This window comes from Bos mutus, chromosome X (assembly GCF_027580195.1).
Source record: "Bos mutus isolate GX-2022 chromosome X, NWIPB_WYAK_1.1, whole genome shotgun sequence".
Classification (NCBI taxonomy): domain Eukaryota; kingdom Metazoa; phylum Chordata; class Mammalia; order Artiodactyla; family Bovidae; genus Bos; species Bos mutus.
The window spans coordinates 117,509,775-117,531,668 of record NC_091646.1 but is presented as its reverse complement, the minus strand read 5'-3'; the positions used below and the strand labels follow the sequence as shown (position 1 = coordinate 117,531,668).

The following is a 21,894-nucleotide window of genomic DNA, read 5'->3' as shown; positions in this document are numbered from 1 at the left end:
ACTTGCAGGCACTGTGGGGCTTAATAGGCCTGAGAAAAGCTTTGTTACATAACTTAAAGTATTTGAAAATGTCATGACAAGTGCATGGGTTTTTTTCTCCTACCTGAAAATCACATTGACAACTTTTCTATTACCTGTAAAATATTTAAAAAGGTGAGTTTACACATTTTTCGTATTAGTTACCTATAAAGTGTTTATGTTGTTTGCCATTAAACATCAGCAACATTTTGTTGGTCAGTGCCAGGGCTAGAGGCAACCTCAAGGACATATAGAAGCCTACAAATACTTCTGAATTTCCCACATCGGAATCACAGTGCCCTTGATTTGGTCTTAACTCTTCTGTTCTAGTCATAAGTGACTTCAGTTCTTCCATTTACAAGATAGGCTAGAATTTTTTTTTAATGCCTTGACTTAACTTGTTATTTCTGTCTTTGAATATAAAATACTTTATGACTGATGGAGATTTTCAAATATTAGTATCTTGTCTTTAGATGTTCAGCAACACCTTGGGCTATCTCCACAGCTTATTTTCAGTGAGTTAATTAAATTTATAAGAGAAAATTTATTACATAAAGTTGTATATCTACATATATATAAATTAAATTTATATAAGAGAAAAAACTCCTTTAATCCATTAGTAACTAGGTTTTTGAACTTTCTTTCATGACTGGTAGCGTCTACCCCATGTTTATTTGCATATCAACAATAAGTGTTTCTGTTTTACCTCCAAGGATCTTTCCTTAAAGGCCTTAAGCATTTAGAGAATTAAGTACTGTTTGATGAGTACATTGTCCGTTTCTGTCAAGTTTGTTACCTCTTTCTGGGTATCTGTATATTAGAACTCGATCCCCTTTTACTTCTTTCTGAATCCAAATTGATCCCTACTACTACTACTAAGTCACTTCAGTCGTGTCCGACTCTGTGTGACCCCTAGACGACAGCCCACCAGGCTCCCCCGTCCCTGGGATTCTCCAGGCAAGAACACTGGAGTGGGTTGCCATTTCCTTCTCCAATGCATGAAAGTGAAAAGTGAAAGTGAAGTTGCTCAGTCGTGTCCGACTCTTCGGGACCCCATGGACTGCAGCCTACCAGGCTCCTCCATCCATGGGATTTTCCAGGCAAGAGTACTGAAGTGGGGTGCCAATTGATCCCTAGATGTTGTTATATTCCTAGGGGATAGATTCCTCTTCCAGACATTTCCAAAATTCTTATCTGAAGGGCTGAATGATGAGCAGTTTTCCGAAAGCCCAGTGACTTGGAGACTTGTAGAAGTGATCTGTAAAGTCACTGGAAACTTACCCTCTGCTTTTTAAAGAACATGGAGGAGTACATGTTGCTCTCCTGGAAAATAGGATGGAACAGAGTAATCACTTGCAAAATTCTTGCTTGGCAAAAAGGGAGAAGTGTTGCTAGAATCTGTATACTCACGCTATTTAGTTATGCTTCACAAGTTTAAGAATTGGGACTTCTTTTTTTGTCATTTGCTTCTAATAAATACCTCTTCAGGAGTTCAGAGCCAAAACAGCATGGAATTACTGACTTGTTTTTACATATCAGAAGGATAAAGAAAATAAAGCAAAAGAAGGGTACAAAATGGATGTCTGACAGAAAGAAATTCATTAAACATTTCAAGTTGCTTTTGCTTTCTTTATGGAGTGTTAATTAGTGTAACTATTTTCCCTTTGATCTTCTGCTTATTTATTATTCCTAAATTGCATCTTTGGAATGAAGGAATTTGGATAGAATTTACTTTGTCTGGACATTTTTGGATAATTTAGTAGTGGTAAGTGGTGGGATAGAAATGAAAGGCTAGGTTGTGCCATGGTCCAAGAGCACAGGTTTCCTAACAAATGACATTTGATAAGCTCATACCTAAGAGTCACCTGGTACATGTAAAAATATAAATCCATGGTTCCTACACCCAGAATTTCTAGTTCAGAAGGTATGGGATAAAATTTAAGAAAGTCCCCCCAAAACAATTCTGAACACATGATTTGGACAGGTTCTAAGTAGAAGAGATTTGAACACAGGTTGTAATCCATAGGGAACAATTGGAGAGCAAGAATATTCTTACAGTCCATAGGTGAACAGTTACAGGGGAAACTTCCGCTAAGTATAAATTAATATAACATATAAAATTCACTTCTCACTGTATGAGTTGGAGTGAAATGCTGTCTTCTGATTAGCTATTCAAGGGAGATTTGCTGTTAAAAAGAATTGAAAATCTGTGGGATCAAGAGGGCAAATAAATTTATTCAATTTGGACCAAGGCCAGAACACCAATAGATGTTAACATCAAAAGTCCTGTGAAAAATGACAGTAGTTACACACAATTATATTATTGAGAATGGAATCTAAGTATTGTCTGTCAACAAGTGCCCTGAAACTGGCGTGTAAAGTATTTACCGTAGACTCTCCTTTACTCTTGGTACCTAGCAACATTTCCTTTGCTAAGATAGTTTTACCATTTCCATTATAAAGCCCATATTTTGAGGCTTGCAACTGGATGGTGGGTTTAATCTGTGTTTGAAACTTGTCGATTTGACCTGGGGAAAAAATCACATACAAATTATTGGAAAGAGGTTTATTTTTAATGGTGAAAAGTAGCTCTTGTCAAAGCTTTTTCCTGTGCTTTGCTTTTCAAACGAAGGTTTACAGGCCATTAGTCCGTAATGTGAATTAACCCCATTTGGTATTTTTCTCTTTCCTTTAAGATGATAAGGGACTGTTTTTCAGTTTGGTGAAGTATTTACTGCATATTCACTATAAATACATAACATTTTAAAAATCTTATTTCTTTGGGGCTTGGCATTATTATTGTAACTGCTCCAGAATGTACACAGATGGCATAATAGATCCAAAAGTTTTAGAGGAACATAGTGGCAATATATGAAGTAAAAATCCATTTCCATGGTGGCAGCACATAATGGTCCCATTTGCCTGCCTCATCCCAGGGGGGCCTTGGCCTGAGTAGGGATAAGTGAACTGTTTGAGGGAGACATGAATCAATTCAAATCTTTGCCCAGTTGTCTAAAGTAAGTCTGCTTAAAAATAAAGGAAGAAAAAGAGTCTGACTTTTCTCAACTGAGTCTTTTTTCATTTATTCAGCAGCGATAAAAACAGTACATATATATTTCCTATTATTTGTTGAATACCATCCTAAATGTCAGAATAACAAAGATGGTCAATGCGCCCTGCCCTAGAGGAGCTAAGAGCCCTTTGCAGACACAAAAATTCAACTGCAGCTAAGTGTGATAAACCACTGACGTGGTCAAATTGTTTTAGAAGCAAAGAAAGGGATCCACTAACTGCCTTTCTTAATAGACTTTATTTTTTAGCACAGTTGTAGGTTCACAGCAAAACTGAACAGAAGGTACAGATATTCCCCATGTACCTCCTGCCCCCACACATGCACAGCCTTCCTCATTATTGACATCACCCACCAGAGTGGGACAGTTTGCTGAATCTACATTGACACATTGTTATCACCCACAGTCCATACTTGACCTTAGGGCTCACTGAGTCATTCTGTGAGTTTACACAAATATATAATGACATGTATCCACCATTATATTAGATTGGTGCAAAATAATTAGTTTTTGCATTGTTGAAATTTGCCATTTGATATTGGAATACATTCTTAATAAATGTGGTTATGTTACATACATCATTTTAATGTACATTTCTTGCTTTTTTTGAGTCGCTCAATTGTGTCTCACTCTTTGTGACCCTATGGACTGTAGCCTGCCAGGCTCCTCCTTCCATGGTATTTTCCAGGCAAGAATACTGGAGTGGGTTGCCATTTCCTTCTCCAGGGGATCTTCCTGACCAAGGGATCGAACCCGGGTCTCCCACATTGCAGGTAGACTCTTTACTGTCTTAGTCACCAGGGAATCCCAATGACTTATTACTTGCTATTTATTTTGGACTATGGAAATAATGTTAGACAAAAGTAAATTTGAGCAATTTTCTTAATTTTTTAAAATGGGTTTAAATGAGTTTAAAATGGGTTGTAAAGCAGCAGAGACAACTTGCAACATCAACAAGACATTTGGCCCGGGAACTGCTAACAAACGTACAGTGCACTGGTGGTTCAAGAAGTTTTGCAAAGGAGATGAGAGCCTTGAAGATGAGGAGCATAGTGGCTGGCCATTGGAAGTTGACAATGACCAAATTGAGAGCCATCATCAAAGCTGATCCTCTTACACGAGAAATTGCCAAAGAACTCAACGTCAACCATTTTATGGTCATTCAGCATTTGAAGCAAATGGGAAAGGTGAAAAACTCAGTAAGTGGGTGCCTTATGAACTGACCAAAAATCTTTAAAAAAATTGTTTTGAAGTTTCATCTTCTCTTATTCTACACAACAACAATCATTTCTTGATTAAATTGTGATGTGCGATAAAAAGTGGATTGCATATGACAGCTGGTGACAGCCAGCTCAGTGGTTGGACCGAGAAGAAGCTCCAAAGCACTTTCCAAAGCCAAACTTGCACCAGAAAAAGGTCATGGTCACTGTTTGGTGGTTTGCTGCCCGACTGATCCACTACAGCTTTCTGAATCCTGGTGAAACCATTATATCTGAGAAGTAGGTTCAGCAAATCGGTGAGATGCACCAAAAACTGCAATGCCTGCAACTGGTATTGCTCCACAGAAAGGGCCCAGTTCTCCACAACACCACCCAACTATATGATGCACAGCTGCTTCAAAAGTTGAACAAATTTGCCTCATCGGCCATATTCATCTGACCCCTCGCCAGCCAACTACCACTTTTTCAAGCATCTCGACAACTTTTTGCAGGGAAAATGCTTCCACAGCCAGCAGGAGGCAGAAAATGCTTTCCAAGAGTTTGTCAAATCCTGAAGCATGGATATTTACACTACAGGAATAAACAAAGTTATTTCTCGTTGGCAAAAATGTGTTGATTGTAATGGTCCCTATTTTGGTTAATAAAGATGTGTTCGAGTCTAGTTATAATGATTTAAGTGGGCTTCCCTGGTGGCTCAGACAGTAAAGAATTCACCTGCAATGCACGAGGCCTGGGTTCAGTTCCTGGGTTGGGAAGATCCCCTGGAGAAGGAATGACAACCCACTCTGGTATTCTTGCCTGGAGAATTCCATGGACAGAGGAGCCTGGCAGGCTAGATTCCATGGGGTTGCAAAGAGTCTGACACGATGGCACGACTAACATACATAATGATTTACAAGTCAAGGTCCAAAACCACAATTATGTTTGCATCAACCTAATAGTATCAGACACTGCCCTAAAAATCCTCTGTGCTTCTCCTAGTCACCTCTCTCCCCCTTACCCCTTGGCAGCAGCTGGGTTTTTGTTTTTTTTTTTTTTTTTTTTTTCCTTTTTTTACTGTCTCCGTAGTTTTCCCTTTTCCAAAATGTCATGTGATTGGAATCATATAGGATGTAGCTTTTTCATATTGGCTTCTTTCACTTACTAAGATGCATTTTAAGTTTCCTCTGTCTTTTCATGACTTGGTAGCTCATTTCATTTTTAGCGCTAAAAATATTCTCTTGTCTTTTAGAAAGCAAATAAATGGTTACTGGTGGGGGAAGGATGGGGGTAAGGGATAATTAGGTAGTTTGGGATCGACATTGACGTGTATGCACTGCTGTATTTAAAATGAATAACCTGCAAGGACCTACAGTACAGCACAGAGAACTCTGCTCAATGTTATGTGGCAGCCTAGATGGGAGGAGTGTTTGGAGGAGAATGGATACATGTATATGTATGACTGAGTCCCTTCAGCTGTTCACCTGAAACTGTCACAACATTGTTTGTTAATCATCTATACAGGACGAAATAAAAGGTGTAAAAAGATATATATTCTGTTGTCTGAATGTATCACAGTTTATTTATCAATTAGCTTACTGAGGGACATCTTGGTAGCTTCCAGTTTTCAGCAATTATGCATAAAACTGGTGTAAACATAATCCATGTGCAGGTTTTTGTGTAGACATAAATTTTCAGCTCCTTTGGGTAAATACCAGGGAACAAATTGCTAGATCATACGATATTTAATTTTGTAAAAAACTGACAAACTGAATTCCAAAGTGGCTGTACCATGTTATTTTCCACTGAGCAGTGAATGGGTGTTCCTGTTGCTCCACATCCTCCCCAGCATTTGGTGTTGTTGGTGTTCATATTTTGGCCATTCTAATACATGTGTTGTGGCATCTCGTTGTTGTTTTAACCACCCTTTTCCTGATGGTATATGATTTGAAGCATCTTTTCATATGCTTATTTGCCATTCATATATCTTCTTTGGTGAGATTTTTTTGGCCCAATTTTTAATTGAGCTGTTTGTTTTCTTATCTAAGAGTTCTTTGTATATTTTGGATAACCTTTTTTTTTTAAATCACATCATTTAAAAAAATTTATTCATTTTTAACTGGATAATAATTGATGTTGGCTTCTGCCATACATCAACATGAATCAGCCATAGGTATACGTATGTCCCCTCCCTCTTGAACCTTCCTCCCACCCCATCCCACCCCTCTAGGTTGTCACAGAGCCCCAGTTTGAGCTCCTGGCTTTTGTCAGACAGCAAATTCTTACCAGCTATCTTTTTTACATATCAAAATGTATATGTTTCAGGACTACTCTCTCTATTCGTTTCACCGGCTCCTAAAATACCTAGGATAAAATACCTAGGAATAAATCTACCCAAAGAAACAAAAGACCTGTATGCAGAAAACTTTAAGACCCTGATGGATAACCATCTTTTACCAAATGTGTCTCTGGCAGATATTTTACCTCAGTCTGTGGCTTATTTTTTTATTCTTTTGAACTCTAATTGCCTTTTCACTTTACTGTTTGATTTTTCCTTATTCCTAAAAGCAAAAACAGAAAAACCACTTTCTTTGTTCCTGTTCTGTCTTACCAGATTCTTATCTCCTCTTATTCTGTATGTCAGCTATTTGTAGTAGGATGGTGTGTTAGTCTGCTGTACCTACCATAACATAAATGTATTTTCAGACTGTTCTGGAAGCTAGAAGCCTGAGATCAAGGTATCAGAAGGGTTGCTTCTTCTGAGGCCTCTGTCTTTGGCTTGTAGATGGCTATTTTCATCCTGTCTTCACATGGTCCTCCCTCTGTACCTTTCTGTGTCCCATTTTAACTTAATTAGCCCTTTAAAGGCTATGTTTCCAAATATTGTCGCATTCTAAGGTACTGGGGGTTAGGACTTTAACCCCTCTTCGATAAGAATTTAAGGGTGAAAGAGATACGATTCAACCCATAACACATGGTCTTCTTGGTGAAATTTTCACATGTTGCATTTGTCTCTGCCAGAATAGGGACACCAGGATTTAGGACTCTGTGTTGAAGAAAGGAATTGAAGCTACAGCATAAATGTTAGCAAAAGGCTGGTGCTTTACCTGTGGACTTTTGAAAAGCATCTGTTAGGAAGACTGATTTCTCAGTGAAGTCTCTTTAGGTCTAGAGAGACTATTGTTCAGGTTACCCCTGTTTCTTGCAGAGGGCCATGGGCAGCCTGAGGGCCACGGCCTACTGCACAGTCCCTTTCAGAGGCTGTGCTCCTTGCTTCTCTCAGTATGGTGAAATTCCCAATGACTTCTCGTCTCAAGCTTTTTTCTTACTTCCTTGCTTTGCTGTTTTTTTTCTTAAACTGTCCATTTCTTGTTACCATTGCTCTTCTTTTGTCTTTCCTTTATACATGATGGTCAAGTCTGTAGGTATTTGTTGTTTTTGTTAGTGTCACCAGAATTACGCTAACCGTGTGTAAGGTGCTTTATATAGTCCTGTCTTCCTTTCCGATGTCCAGCATGGGTCTGCACAGCAGCCCCACGAGGTAACAGTGGATCGTGCCCCATTATATTGATGAAGAAATTGAATGTAGTATAAGCTTCCTTCCTTTGCATTACCGTAGCACCCTGTGAGTGCCCTTCTCGTAGGATTTGTCCTGGATTGTTCTTTTCTCTTCCACTGAGTTCATGGAGGCAAAGGGTTGTACCCTGTTGATCTGTGCTTTGCCCATAGGGGAGCCAGCTAACTAAATATTTGTTGAAGGAATTCTTACCTCAAAATATGGCCACATAAGCACTTTGAGAACTGTGGAGTAACGAGTCCTAGGAAGCAATTCTGTCCATAAATGGATGGCAGTGTGTTGGAAAGTTCTAAAACTGTACAATAATACATCTATTGCTCACATGATTCATGTGTGCCGTAAATTAATGTCACTAAAGTTCCTTGACATTTTTGGATTTAATATCTGTCATTTCAGCTCTTTGCAAGTGAAACTGAAGTTGGGTGATGTCCTAGCTCTCATTTTGTTGATGCCAAATTTGAATCGAATCAAAAGAATGTCAAGTCACTTAACTAATGAGTGAGCCTGGGTGACTGACCCTCAACCACACTGCCACAGAGTCCTGTTCTCTGCTCGCCATCAGCCAAATAGTTACATTTATGAAGTGGTAATGAATGTATTACATTGTGGAAAGTAGGGACCCCAAAGAGAGATAACAACTAATACTAAAAAGCTAAGGAGTCTAAAAATGTGTTTTGGGGTTTTGTGTGGGTTTTTTGCCAGAAAATAAGAATTGTATGGAAAAAATTAATGGTTTAGTGCATATAGGAATTTGGAGTTTTCTGAGGGTCTTAAGACAGCTCCCTTTTTGATGTTAAGGATTTCTACTCTAACTGCTAAAGAGAAAGCAAAAGAGTTATATCGTTGCTAGAAGTCTGAAATACAAGTAGCAAAGAGCCGCTGGAGTCCTCTCTAAGCCAGTTGGCATTCTTAGAATTTACTTTGTTAAAGCCTCACAAGGCTGTGTCAGACATCCTGTCTGATTCAGTTCTTATGTCACTTTTTTAAGCCCATGGGCTATTCCACTGAATTTTAGAAATGGACCTTTTCTGTGTTTTTAATAAATAATACCAGAGCACACACAAAACAATTCATACCTACCAAATACATGGAAAAGTAAAGGTAGAATTTCATTTAAGCACTAATTTGCTCATAAAATTATATTTTTCATAATAATGAAAAACAATTTTCATTACAGAAACCGGTTTTGAAATGGGCAGCTTAAAGTACATTTTCCTTTTGTTTCATTTTCTTATGGATAAAATATGATCTGATGGGACTTCCCTGATGGTCCAGTGGTTAGGACTCCACACTTCCACTGTGGGGGACATGGGTTCTATCCCTGGTAGGAACTTGGATCCCACATGCTGTGTTCTGCCGCAAACAAAAAAAAGATCTGAGGTTTTGGGAGCGGGGCGGTCCTTTTTCTTGCCACCCCATTCCTTTCATTAGTTTAAGTGAAATTTTTTTATCAGGGGAGACACTAACATGGTAGTTTAGAACAATTTATGATTAGGGAGTGATTGTAGAAACAAAGAATTTTGATGATAGAAAAAATGGCTCATATAACCCTGAGGTTTGGGGAGGGGAGCCTCATTGTTAGACATTACATAGTTTCAATGTTTAATGACTTAGAGAAATACTAATAATATAAGGTTAAAGTTCAAAAGTAAATAATTATTATGATTCTAATGTGTAGTTTATATACACCATGGAAAAATTGGTAAGAAACACTAGAATTGTTTACAGCTGTTATCTGTGGGTGGATTATGGATAATTTTTATTTTCTCCTTTGTATAAGATGGACATGTACTGCTTTTGTAACAAGGAGCAAATTATAAGAGTGGAAATTTTACAAAGAAATGTTTTATTCAACTTGAAATAATAATTCCAATAATTTAGCAGTTGAGGGAAAAAATAACATACTGACGAATCCAGGTCAGCTTTTTTCTCCCTGCATCATTTTCCACATCAATTCTAACACCTTGTTACTCAGAGTGTGATCAGTATAGCAGTAGCATAGGCATCACATGGGAATTTGTTAGAAATGCAAAATATCAGGTCCTCCCCAAACCTCCTGCACCAGTATCTACATTTTAACAAGATTCCCAGGTGACTCCTGGGCGTATTAAATGTTGAGAAGCACTGATTTAAGACATTCTCCCCTCTTAGTAACTAAAGCCTACTTCCATTCTGTTCATCCATTGATTGGGAGCATCCTTTTGGCAAAACTTTAAAATGACAAATGGGCAGAATATAGAAGGCCTAGTCAGGTTTGAGGTGGAATTAGTATGACAGCCTTGTCTTCCGAAGTATATTCTATAATTAAGCTTAAAATTGTAGTAGCCTTAGCAGACCTAGGAGAGTGAGGAAAAGCAGGAAATCATGAGTTCTTCCACTTTTTTTCTTCTTAACTAAATGGAACAAGGGAGAAGTAAATTAAGATTTTTCAAATCTTAGTTTCAAAATGGCTTTCAGCTTCTCAAGATGAGTGGCTTATAAAAGAGAAAACTGGAATGTGGCTCTATAGCCACTTCATACAAGGGCCACTTTGTATATGCCCAGAGTACAGTCTCCCCCAGTCACCACGTTCTGGGCCTCATGACAACCTTGATTCAGCATGCTTGTAAAGATTTCAAGGTATTGAACTAGAATTTTTTCAAGTGAAACCAAGATTGTATTTCTTAATTTTGGTATTACAAAATTTATTTTGGAATTTTCCTTACTGTTGCTGACTTTCCTGTTCTATTTTTATCTTCAATACAAGAATGACAAAGTTGATGTTTTTCTGTGGCAGACCGGAGCCCCTTCATACTGCTTTGCTCTTCTCTCTGAATACTGCCAGTTTTGTTTTTGTTTTGTTGTTTAAAGACAACTTTACAGTGTGACAGAAGAAAAACTACATTTTCCAGGAAATTGTCACCATAGTTGCTTTGCCAATAGTGGAGATGTCTTTGTATATTTTATGTCATCCTCTTTAAGATAGCGAAAGTTGTATATGACAAAGTTGCTGTGTATTTGGACAACAAACTTCTGGATTCTAATAGCATGCCTTTTCTCTAAGCCCACTGTAAATATGCACTCAAGTTTTGCACTTTTATGTAGAAACGAGCTCACAAGCATGATGTGATTACAAATGTGTTACGAGTTTTATACAATCTTTTCCTAGTATGTCCTTTCAGTGGGCAAGTTCTTTGTCCCTTTTGACAAGTATAGCAGCATATAAGCAAGGGCATTATCTAGGTGATGGTGCTATGGTTGATGGTCTTCATTTGCAAAACATACTGTCATTTTTCAAGTGTTTGAAAGTGGGAAAAACCTAAGATTTGTTTCACGTACTTTAAATATATATACTTCTTTCACCAATGAGGAAAAAATATTAAACCATTTTCAAGCAGTTAGACGATAATGTGAGCTAATCACTTTATTTTGAAGAAAAGTATTTTTAAACAGATGAGCTAGTGAATTTACTTTTAAAATGTATTGTGCTTACACAGTAGATGGTTTTATTTCCATGATGTTTTTTACTACATAATTATACATCTTAATTACGTAATTACTATCATAATTATTATGTAATTGCATGTACTTCCACTAATTACAAAATCAGGAAGTGTAATTATCTAGTAAAAACTTTATGATATTTCATGCACTAAAAATTACTTAAAAGGCTATTCCAGTGGTCTACTGGGAGACTTTCCATGGTGAGTCCTGACTTTAGGTAGAACTTGAACTCAAAGGCCAGGAGGACAGTTACAGACAGACCAACACTAAACTGAGTATTGCAATCTAGGTAAGATGGCCCTTGTACCTTATGAATTAAAGCCAGGGAGCATTTGCATTTCTTTGTGTTTATGGAATTGTGATAAGAATAGTATCTTATATTTGAGGTAGCATCACAAAAACTATCAATAAAAAAGGCAATTCTTAGGCAACTGTTGGGTAATAGAATTGACAATCAAGGCATTAAGGTTATAAAACAGCCAGGCCCTCTATGATTCTGTAATGTGAATGGCTTATTTAGCTAACTCAGTCTTTAAAATAATAACAACAATATTATTATTATTTAAAATTGTTTCTTTTGTTTAAAGAGGGCTTCCATCACCACCACTTCCCCCCATTTGTGTTTATATTTACCAAGTTGGGAGCAAAGATATCAAAAAAGCATAATGCTTTTCTACTATTACTTGATGTCAAAAGGAGCTTTTGAGACATAAACATACACGCATAAACATGTAACATCAGACCCTAAATAAAGACAGAAGGTTTAATTCAATAAAGCTCTGATGTCTTTACCATTCAAAGCGACATACAAATTGCACAGTGAAACAATAGTCATGACAGCAAATTAGATATGACATCTAAATTATACTACAAAGAGAAATCTCAGAACCGTTTTTGGTCTGTAGGAGTCTATTTAACCCAGGTTTAAAACCCAATCTGGAGACTGCTTTATTGTCTAAGTAGGGTAATGTTGTAGAAGACTAATTGGAGGTTGGTTGAATTAATTGCAGATTAATTAGGAGAAAAAGGCTTATAATACTCATGGCAGAGAAGAGAGTAGATCCTTTCCCTATCAAGATGGAATGTACTCTAAGTTTCAGAAATAGTGAATTATCGATATTTGTATAACATCTATAGTAATCTGTTACAACGTGACCTAAATAAAGCACTTGAAACTAAATTTTCTTCCTCTCAAAATTAGTGCTTTTTTGCTAGAAATGTATTGAATCAGCCATTTAAAATGTATAACACTACTTCTTTTAAAAATGCAGTTTTAAATATTAAAAGGTCTGTAGTCTTAAAAGCATATGGCATTCCCTTTGTTGTTTTCATTGTTCTTAAATCTTTCTAAAGAAGCACCCTTTGTGGTTTTATCAACTATTGACTTTATGACTTGTTTTAATACCAACTAAAATTTGTAATAAATGTGACTTTAAACAAAAAAAGTCAGTGAAATATATCCAAACACCAGTCTCATTTGCTTCAAGCAAATTAGAGGATTTAAAGTCATCCAGAATTGTTTCATGCTCTCAGAGATATTTGGGATTTAAACAGGTTCATTCTGACTCTGGTATTTTTCTCTAGTAGTTTGGGATTATTTTTAAATTGTATATTCTTTTCCTCTTGGGAATCTTGCTCATTTACTTGGCCCAGAATTTAATGTCTCCATCATTTCTTATTTGCCTTATCTCTGTGGTGATAGCATTTCTTCTCAGAAGTGTTTCTGTTCCTTTTATGTTTATGAGAGACAGCATTTGCCTTTCGTGCATCTTCTTAATTTTTTTTTTTTTTTTTTTTACCAATTGCATATGCCATATCAGAATAGCCTCTAATGGTTAAAAGTGAAGTGTTTTTGCTTGGCCCCCACCTTTCTGACTACAGTACAGATTTAATTTTTAACCTGACTTAATATTTAAACCAACTGGGGTTTTTTGTGTGTTTGGTTTTCATTTGCTTTGCTTTCTTGCTTTTCACAAAAACTGACTTTGTTTTCATTATCGTCTGTAATTCTTTAAGTTTTCCATAACTGTCTAAGGGCTTCAACTGTAACTTTTAAAGTTTGTGTCCCTGTGATATCTTCAGTTACTCAGTAGCCCCAGGCCCAAATGTGGTATTGTTTTGCATGTGATTAGTCAGCATCCATTTATTATGTTATGCTGTGCTGTCATGTCCATATAATAAATACAAACTCTGTATACAAAGAAGACCCATCATCAGTTTGACACAGTCTTAGAGTAATTCTTTTTATAGTTGTCATGAATTTATTTAGGCCCATCAGCATTCTCTTACCTCGTGGGCAGCAGGACAGTAACTAGACAGAATTAGTAGTCTGTCATTGAGTTCAAATAAGTTAACATTGATTGCAGTCTCCCCCGTGTAAGTGCCCTGGGAAACCTATTCGCCGTAGTACCATCCTTTAGAGCTTTAAGGCTTAAATCAGCTATGCTCACAAAAAGATAGGTTTACAGGCCAATTTAGATACTGACATACTTTTCTTGTTTTAAGAAATTATTATAAAAGCCAACTCCATAAGTAAGATCACCAAAGCAGGTTTGTAAGTCTGGTTTTTCTGTTTCTCCTTGCTTCACACTCCATCCCACCAAAATTCATTCCATGAGTGTTTGTCGAGTCTCTGCCTTGTGTGATATGTAAAGGACCCAGGTACAACTTAGACCTTGCTCCTGTTTTAGAGGTTATAATACTTCTGATCATTTTCTTATTCAAGCATTCGCCCTCTAAGTGCCTTCTTTTTTTAAGGACTTTATATTTTATGGAGAACATTAACATCCATTTTCTTCTACATTACCTATTAGATAAAGTAACATTTTTCAGATGAAAAAATAACCTGAAAGAGATGAAATGACTCTCCTGAGGCAGCAAAGCTGCAGGGTGTGAGAGTCCAGCCTTCTTTGCACTGTCACGCTTCCCTACTCAAGGTAGAGAAACTTTGACCTGAAGGCGAAGGCAAATAGAGGGGCTGGCGTGAAGTGCTGCAGGCTGTCCCACATTTAGCTCAGGAAGGATTCCCAGTGGAGATGGAACCTGAATTGGGCCTTCAAGAGCAGATGAGATTTCAATAGGCCAGGTGCTGGCATGTAGTTTGGGACTTAAGTTTTGTCTTTCCCTCTATTCTTTAAGTGCTCTATTGCTGATCTAGCTTCTTATAAATTAAAGAACCTCAGTTGACAAATGCATGATGATTTTTAAAACACATTTGAATTGGAGGTTTAGTCAAAAAGAACTTATTAAGAGGCTGTTCTATGTGGAGCTTAAAACCCAAGACTGGAAGCTGGAAAGCTGTTTGCTCTTCACTCCCCACTGTAACCAGTGGTGCTGTTTTGAAAGAAGTTGACTCCATCCTGCAAGATTCATCTGTCAGACGTATATCAAAATGTTTTCCTATCTTAAATAATTTAGCTTACATATAATAATGTAAGTATTTTGACATGAAAACGTTACGTACTGTGATATATTCACTTACCTTAAAACAGACATCGTTAACTTTAAAAGAAAGAAGTATGGCAAGACAAAACAAAACAAATCAGAAATAGGAATTAAAAAAGATGAATGACAGATGGAATTAGGGTGGGGTTTTTTTTGGAATTAGTTTTATGTAAAAGATAAAAATAAAATCCTATTAGCATTATGACCAGAGAACGTAAAAGTGTTTTTCTTGAAGCACGATTAATTTTTTAACTATCATCATTATGAAAGTTTAGACATACATAGGACCTGTTTTATGTAGTAAATGTTTTTTCCTAAAATTATTCCTGTGTTTTATTGGTATGTTATATATTATCTTACAAAAAAATAGATGCTGAAAAGTCAGTGAAATCCAAGATAAAAGAGAGGGTCTGAACTAAGCCTGTCTTCAGGAAATTATCCAGCAGAGCACACAGTGGTCTCTCTTAGTAAAGACTTTATCACTTTTAACAAGTGTGCCACAGTAAATTTATTAGTATGCTACAAAGAAATTTTCAAAATAATTAAGACTAAACTACACTTGTCAAAATAAATGAATGAAATACAATTTTGAATCATCTTTCTTCACTTATTGCTCATTTGCATAATTCAGTAACTTACACAGGAGTCTTTCAGTTATTGGTGTGAATTAGCAAGGTTCTGCTATTCCTTGCTGTACAGGCGGGAATTATGCTGCCATGTAATTAGCTATTCCAGACATGGACTAACGGGAAATACCAAAGGGCACAGCCAAATCTAAAGAGACAAGGCAGGGAATCTAAAGACAAGAGACAATCAAAGACACCCAACAAACTCAAGCTGGTAGACCACAGGGAATTTTGAATGAAGCCTCTTAATTTATTTTGAGAATAAGAAATCAGTAGTATGAGAGAAATCTCAACAAGATTAGCTGACTAAGCCTACTTAAAAAAAATATCTCTATAGTGCATGGTGCGCCAGGTTAACCACTCCTGTTTGTTAGTCTGTATACAGCTCAACAAATAGCCGGCAAAGCCTTTCATGGGTATATAGTGGCTTTCCATTGAGGTTTTCACTCTTTGAAGGGGGTCGTTTATACCAATGAGATCTGTAGATGCAAATTGCTTTCCCTATATGTGAGGGGTCATTCCTTTCACAGCAGACTTGCTCATCTCTTTTATAGAGGTTTTGTTATTTTTCTACTGCTCCCAAAGGAATGATGGGAATCATGCCCCTCCAACCCCCATCTAACTTAGCATCCAAATCTTTTCCTTCCAGCTCTGTGAAACTTTTGTGTGCTGATCTTTGAAAACAAAACAAGCTGTTGGCAGCACCCCTTAGCCCTGAATCAAGAAACTTTTTTTTCCTTCTTTCAACCTGAAATAGCATCTTTAGATTTGTCCCCTCTCTCACCTAATTCTAAGAAGATTTCTTCCTCATTGCAGCAGTGTCACTGTAACATGCTAGGACATGTGGGAACTTCTTGAAAGCAATGTCCTGAAAATGTCATTTTTAGTTTGGCTCCCAAATGATATAAGCTCATTGGAACTAGAAGAGCAGAGACGTGAAGGGATCTGTTTAAGGGTTAGCTATGGAAACCTAACTTCTGATCCCATTACTGAAGTGGAGGAAAAGATAATATTTGTCTTTTGCCTAAGCTTTTAAAGAATCATTCATACAGGGACTTCCCTGCTGGTCCAGTGGTTAACTCTCTCAGCTCCCAAAGCAGGGAGCCCAGGTTCGATCCCTGGTCAGGAAACTAGATCCCACGTGCTGCAACTAAGACCTGGTGCAGCCAAATAAATGAATAAATATTAAAAAAAAAAAAAAGAATCATACAAACAATCGTAGGTTTTAGCCTGTAGTGTTCCGGAGCCTTAGGGAGAAGGATTTCAGGCACACTGTGGGAGCAGTCTGTAAATATTTGTTGTTTGTTCCTTCCTTCTGCTAGAGTTTATTTTTTATTTACTGTTTTTTATTATTTTTAATATAAATTTATTTATTTTAATTGGAGGCTAATTCGTTTACAATATTGTATTTGTTTTGCCATACATCAATAGTTTTTTGAGCACCAAGGGCACTGACCTAGGCTCCTGAAAAATAGTATTAAAAGTCTACTTTCTGAAGCGAGAATGTCCAGTTCAAGTTTTGACTTCCTGCTTCTTCCTAGATAAGTAACTTTGGGTCATGTAACCTACCCTGTGTGTATCCTTTGTACAGCCCGGAGGAAAGTAGTGCCTGCCTTGTAAGGTTCGTGTTAAATGGGATGATACAGAAACAGAGTAATATCTAAAATGCATAGAATAGGGCTAGGCACGTAGTAAACATGCAATGAATTTCACTTGGTTTTATTATTTCTGAGGATAACACTTTATCCAAACCACTGTGATAGTACTTATTATTACTATTATTCATTCCATCTGAATTGATTTCTGAAGCCTCTCGGTGACCATGGTTTTTTGTATTTCTATCCCCAGCTTCTGGCACAATACCAGATATGTTTTAAATGGTCCATTCTTAATTGTTAGATGATTGCAGTATGAAAAAGACATGTTTCTACTCTCAAGGAGCTTAAAATCAATTGTGATAACTGTCATATACTTCTCACTATCAGTACTAATGGGAGGGGTTGAAACACGAATAATCCACAAGTCATTTCCATGTTGTTCACATATATCCCTTATCAGTAATAACTGTTGTCTGTTTTCTAGGGAGGGTAAAAAAATAATTGTACTTGTGTGTAGAAATGTGGCCAAAACAAGTTCCTTAATCATATACTTTAGCACGTTACTTTTTAACAACTGAGATGTATCTTTTACACCTTTTAAAATGACAGGTGTCCAGATGCCACCACCAAACATGTGGTTCAGTAGGTTTGAGATGGGGCCCCAGTGACTATGTATTTTAAAAAGCCTCACAGAGACTCTGATGCACATCTGTAGTATTGAGAATCTCAGAGTTAGTTAAACTCTGCAGACTTCAATACTGCTTCTTGTCAAATAGGTTTTCTATATCAAAGTTTGACTTTGATATAGAAAGAGAGATTGGGTGGCATCTAGATAACAATTTAAATAGACAGTAGAAAGGAAAATTAAATCAAGCACATGAATTATTTCCTAGATAAGGGAGTCATTTATGATGTTCTATCACCTAATATAGCATTTGAGAATAAAGTGAAGGGGTGAAAGGGCTAGGGAAAAGTAAGCTGGAAGAAACTGTTTTTTGGTAATGAAAGAACATAAAATAAATGCTTTTCAGAAAAATTGGTGGTAGACGCACTGGTTATTTTCAACATTAACTTATATCATGAAAGTAGGAAAGGGCCACTGTGGAAGGTAGAAAGTCCTCAAAGAGATTAGATGGGTGACTAAGAAGTATCTTAGCCCCGGCATTTGGGCATCTCCACAGTTGGGATTTCTGGGACCTTTCCCACCTGCTGTCACCTTTGCCTTACCTTTGGGCTTAGTTGGCTGAGTCCTCGTAGATCAGCCCTTTGCAGTTTCACGTTGCTGCCAGTCACCCAAAGGGTCTGGGACCAGCTGGTAGTCCTGAAGGTATTAGAAGGACATGTCTGGGCACCACAGTCATACTTGGGCTTACCTTGGGTCTCTGAGCAGGACAAATAGCTTGGTTAGCCCCATTTCCCAACGTTGGGGTCTTGGAGCTAGAAAAGAGTCTCTGATCAGCCTTAACTCATGCTGTTGGTTTCAGACCATCCCCCTTATGCCTAAAAGCATTAAGATAGCAACTGCATGGCACCTGCAGGTTAGACCCTTCCCTGAGCAGGCCTTGACTCCACCATGGCTACATCCCTCTGCTTGTGAGGTTTTTCCCCTACATGCATGGCCCCCCTCAGTCCCAACTCTACCTGTTGATATTCTGTTCATCCTGTAAGGCCTCCCAGCTAGAAGTGATCTCTTTGTCCTCCAACTCCTGCAGCTCTTAAGCACTGCCCCTTGAGATTATAACTCTGGGAACAAGAACCACACTAGATACATTATTGTGTGACTGGTGGCAACTTGCTTCCGATAAGCACCTAATAAATAGTATGAGACTGTTTTTTAGAATACTTTAGTGTAGAAGCATAATACATTGTTTTTATAGAGTACAGTAATGTTTATAGAATACTTTTCTGACTCCCTCCTCTCTTCTCTTTGCCATCGTACTCTGCAACTGTATGATAAAACTTTTTCCATACAATTACATCTATACATTCATCAGACATTTAGCCCATGCCCTCTCCTCACTCCGTGGTCTTGATTTTCCACTCAAATTTACCTACTTCCTGATAATTCCTAATAGAGTTTAGCTGTGATTCCATGCACATTAGGAAATGGCATAAATTCCAGACTAGATATTTCTTTGTTCAAACTGTGAATCAAATGAACACCCTACTCTATCAGTAGAATGAATCAGGAAGTCCAAGTATTGACATCACATGAAGGACTGTCACTGCCCAGACCCACTGCCTGCCCTCCAGAACCTGTATATAGATATAGCAGCTGGCCATTTTGCTTGCGGATTTTTCTAGTGGCTCACAGTTCTAGCTCTTTAATGACCTTGCCATCTTTGAATTGCTACCAGTGCTCAAAATTTGTTCTTTGATTTTACCAGTCTTTATGATATCTTAATATACCTGGAGGCCATCTCTGGACAGCTGTGTGTAGGTGGGAAGATGGAGGCGACTCAGAGGCTTGTAGTCTCCTGTGTTCTTGTCTCCCCACAGGACCTTCATTGATGCAGCAGGAAGGCATATATCTTGATGGCAGTGTCAGTTGTAAACACTCCTGTTATTACTAGGCTGGGGCGGAGTGGGGGGAGTAGTAGGCCCACATGAAATGTGAAAAGAACCTATGCCTTGCGTGTAACGTGCAGGATACACTCTAACAGAGTAATCATTGCACAATATAATTGCAAGAGAATGAACAAGTTAGAAAATCTGTTCCTGGTTGGTTTGCCACTGACTCACTTTGTGGCATGGGCAAACCATTATTACTCTTTGATTTAGTTGTCTTATTTGTTCAAAGAAGAAAAAAATAACGTGTTTAAAAGCATTCTGAAATTCCTCTGGAAGGAGGTCTGTAGGTGCAAAGTACTATTGTTCTTTTTATTATTATTATTGTTAGCGTTCGGGTATGATTTAGTTTTATGCTATGTAGTCCACAGATGTTTCAGTGGTTCTCATTGATGAATTACAAAATACTTCCATGTCATTCTGTTTCACTGCACTGATAACAGTTTGGCACATCTTTGTTTTAACCCCAAAATATGTGTCCAGAATAGATCTCATTAATACAATAGAATTACCAAATTAAATATATATCTATAATACTTTCTGTTTAAAAAAAAAACAAAAAACCTCCTTAAAAACGTGGTTACCAACAACTACTAAGTAAGACCTTTAATTACTGCCAATCTTCTCTTGAAAGTAACAGTGCTTCTCTTGAGTACTTTGAACTGTAAGTGGTATTCAGTACACAGTGGGGTTGTAATGCGATTATGAAGTGTACCAAGTTGGTGATAAATAAGCACGATAAACCATATATTTGTATTAGAAACAATATTTGAATTATCAACTGAATAAAAAGGCTGCAACTGCTGGTTCCTTGGGGTGGGTATATGATAAAAATAAAATACAGTTAAATACACTTGGAATAAAAAATTATGTATGCTCCCATATACAGTACAGAAACCTTTTAAATTTAATGGGCTTTTGAGTATTCAGCATTTAAATTACTGGGGGAATTATTAAAAGATTTATTTTGCTTTATAGCAGTAAGCTTTCCAAATTAGGAATTTTTTTTAATATCTCAACTCATTCATCAGTAGAGACCTATGGCTTTTATATAAAGCATTATAGTTCTTCCCCAGATTTCCAGTAATTTTCCACTGGAGTAGCAATGTAAAAAGAAAAATATTCTCTTTAATTACAGTAAAAAGTGTAATTTTCTGTATCATTTTCCTTCTTTTCTGGGCATTTGGTTCAAGAGGACATAAATTATTTTCTAAATTTGGGTCATTTATAATCTTAGAGCATTTAAAGCCCATGTCTGTTTTTAAAGTTATATATAGTTTGGGGTTTTTTGTTTGGTTGGTTTTTGCCCCTTGGCATGCAGGGATCTTAGTTACTTGACCAGGGATCAAACTTGCACCCTTTGTATTGTAAGCTCAGAGTCTTGACCACTGTACTGCCAGTGAAGTTCCTTAAGTATTATGTTTTAGTAACCTAGAAATAACTTTAATACTGGGGATAGTAATCTATATAAAATAAATAACACTGTGAATTTCATTTCTGTTTCACCATGAGGTAGTGAGGAGTAAATTTCATGGATTTGTTTGTAAGAGTGTCCTGAGGCTTTGAATCATGGATGGAGAAGGAAGTGTAGCTGCTACATGAAACCAGAGGTCAGGTAGCACAGCTGTGGGCACATATGACCTCTAAATGTGTTTAAATTTGCCTGAAGAATATTTACCATTTTTAATTAGTTGCTAATATTTCTTAAACTGGAGATTTCACATAAAAAGCCAAATGTCTGGGCTTCTTTCAAAACTCAGTGTCTGACTACACTAAGTCAACATTCCTGAATGACAACAATTGACTGGAGCCCAGTAGCAGCTAAAGCAGTTGAGACAGAACTTGAGTTCTCCAGTTTGCTACCACCCCACCTCAGCCCCTTCATTCATTTCTTTTACTCATGTGGCTACCGTAGGTAGGCATTTGTTTGCTAAATATATCTGGAAGTGTGCTTTTTTCTTCTTCTTTTTTTTTTACCATAGAAGAAAAGGAAGACAAGGGGCCATAAAACTTGGGATTTTTAAGCAGTAAAAAAACATCTAACTCATACTAAAAATGCAAAAAGATTAAAGTCACCTTCATAAAGTACAAATCACATAAAAATATACAACTTACTAGCAGCTAACCTTTTTATGGTACTCTGATCCTCACAGTGTCCCAGGGAGTTAGGATAACAATTACATACTCAATCCACCAAGAAGAAAACCAAATATTAGTGAGGCTCATTAATTTGTCCAAACTCACAGGTGCTAAGTGGAGCAGCTGAGATATAACCCAGCTTTAAATGGTAGTCTAGAGTAGCACTGACCA

General features: G+C 37.2%; 1 protein-coding gene and 1 long non-coding RNA gene across 3 annotated transcripts in view; one reads left to right on the top strand and one right to left on the bottom strand.

The window, feature by feature from the left end:
* The window catches only part of LOC138986458 (uncharacterized), a 114,121-nt gene that overhangs the window by 41,107 nt on the left and 51,120 nt on the right, over positions 1–21,894 (bottom strand). The gene's annotated exons all lie outside the window — the stretch shown is intronic.
* Positions 1–21,894, top strand: part of POLA1 (DNA polymerase alpha 1, catalytic subunit) — a 295,847-nt gene that overhangs the window by 229,055 nt on the left and 44,898 nt on the right. The window lies entirely within an intron of this gene.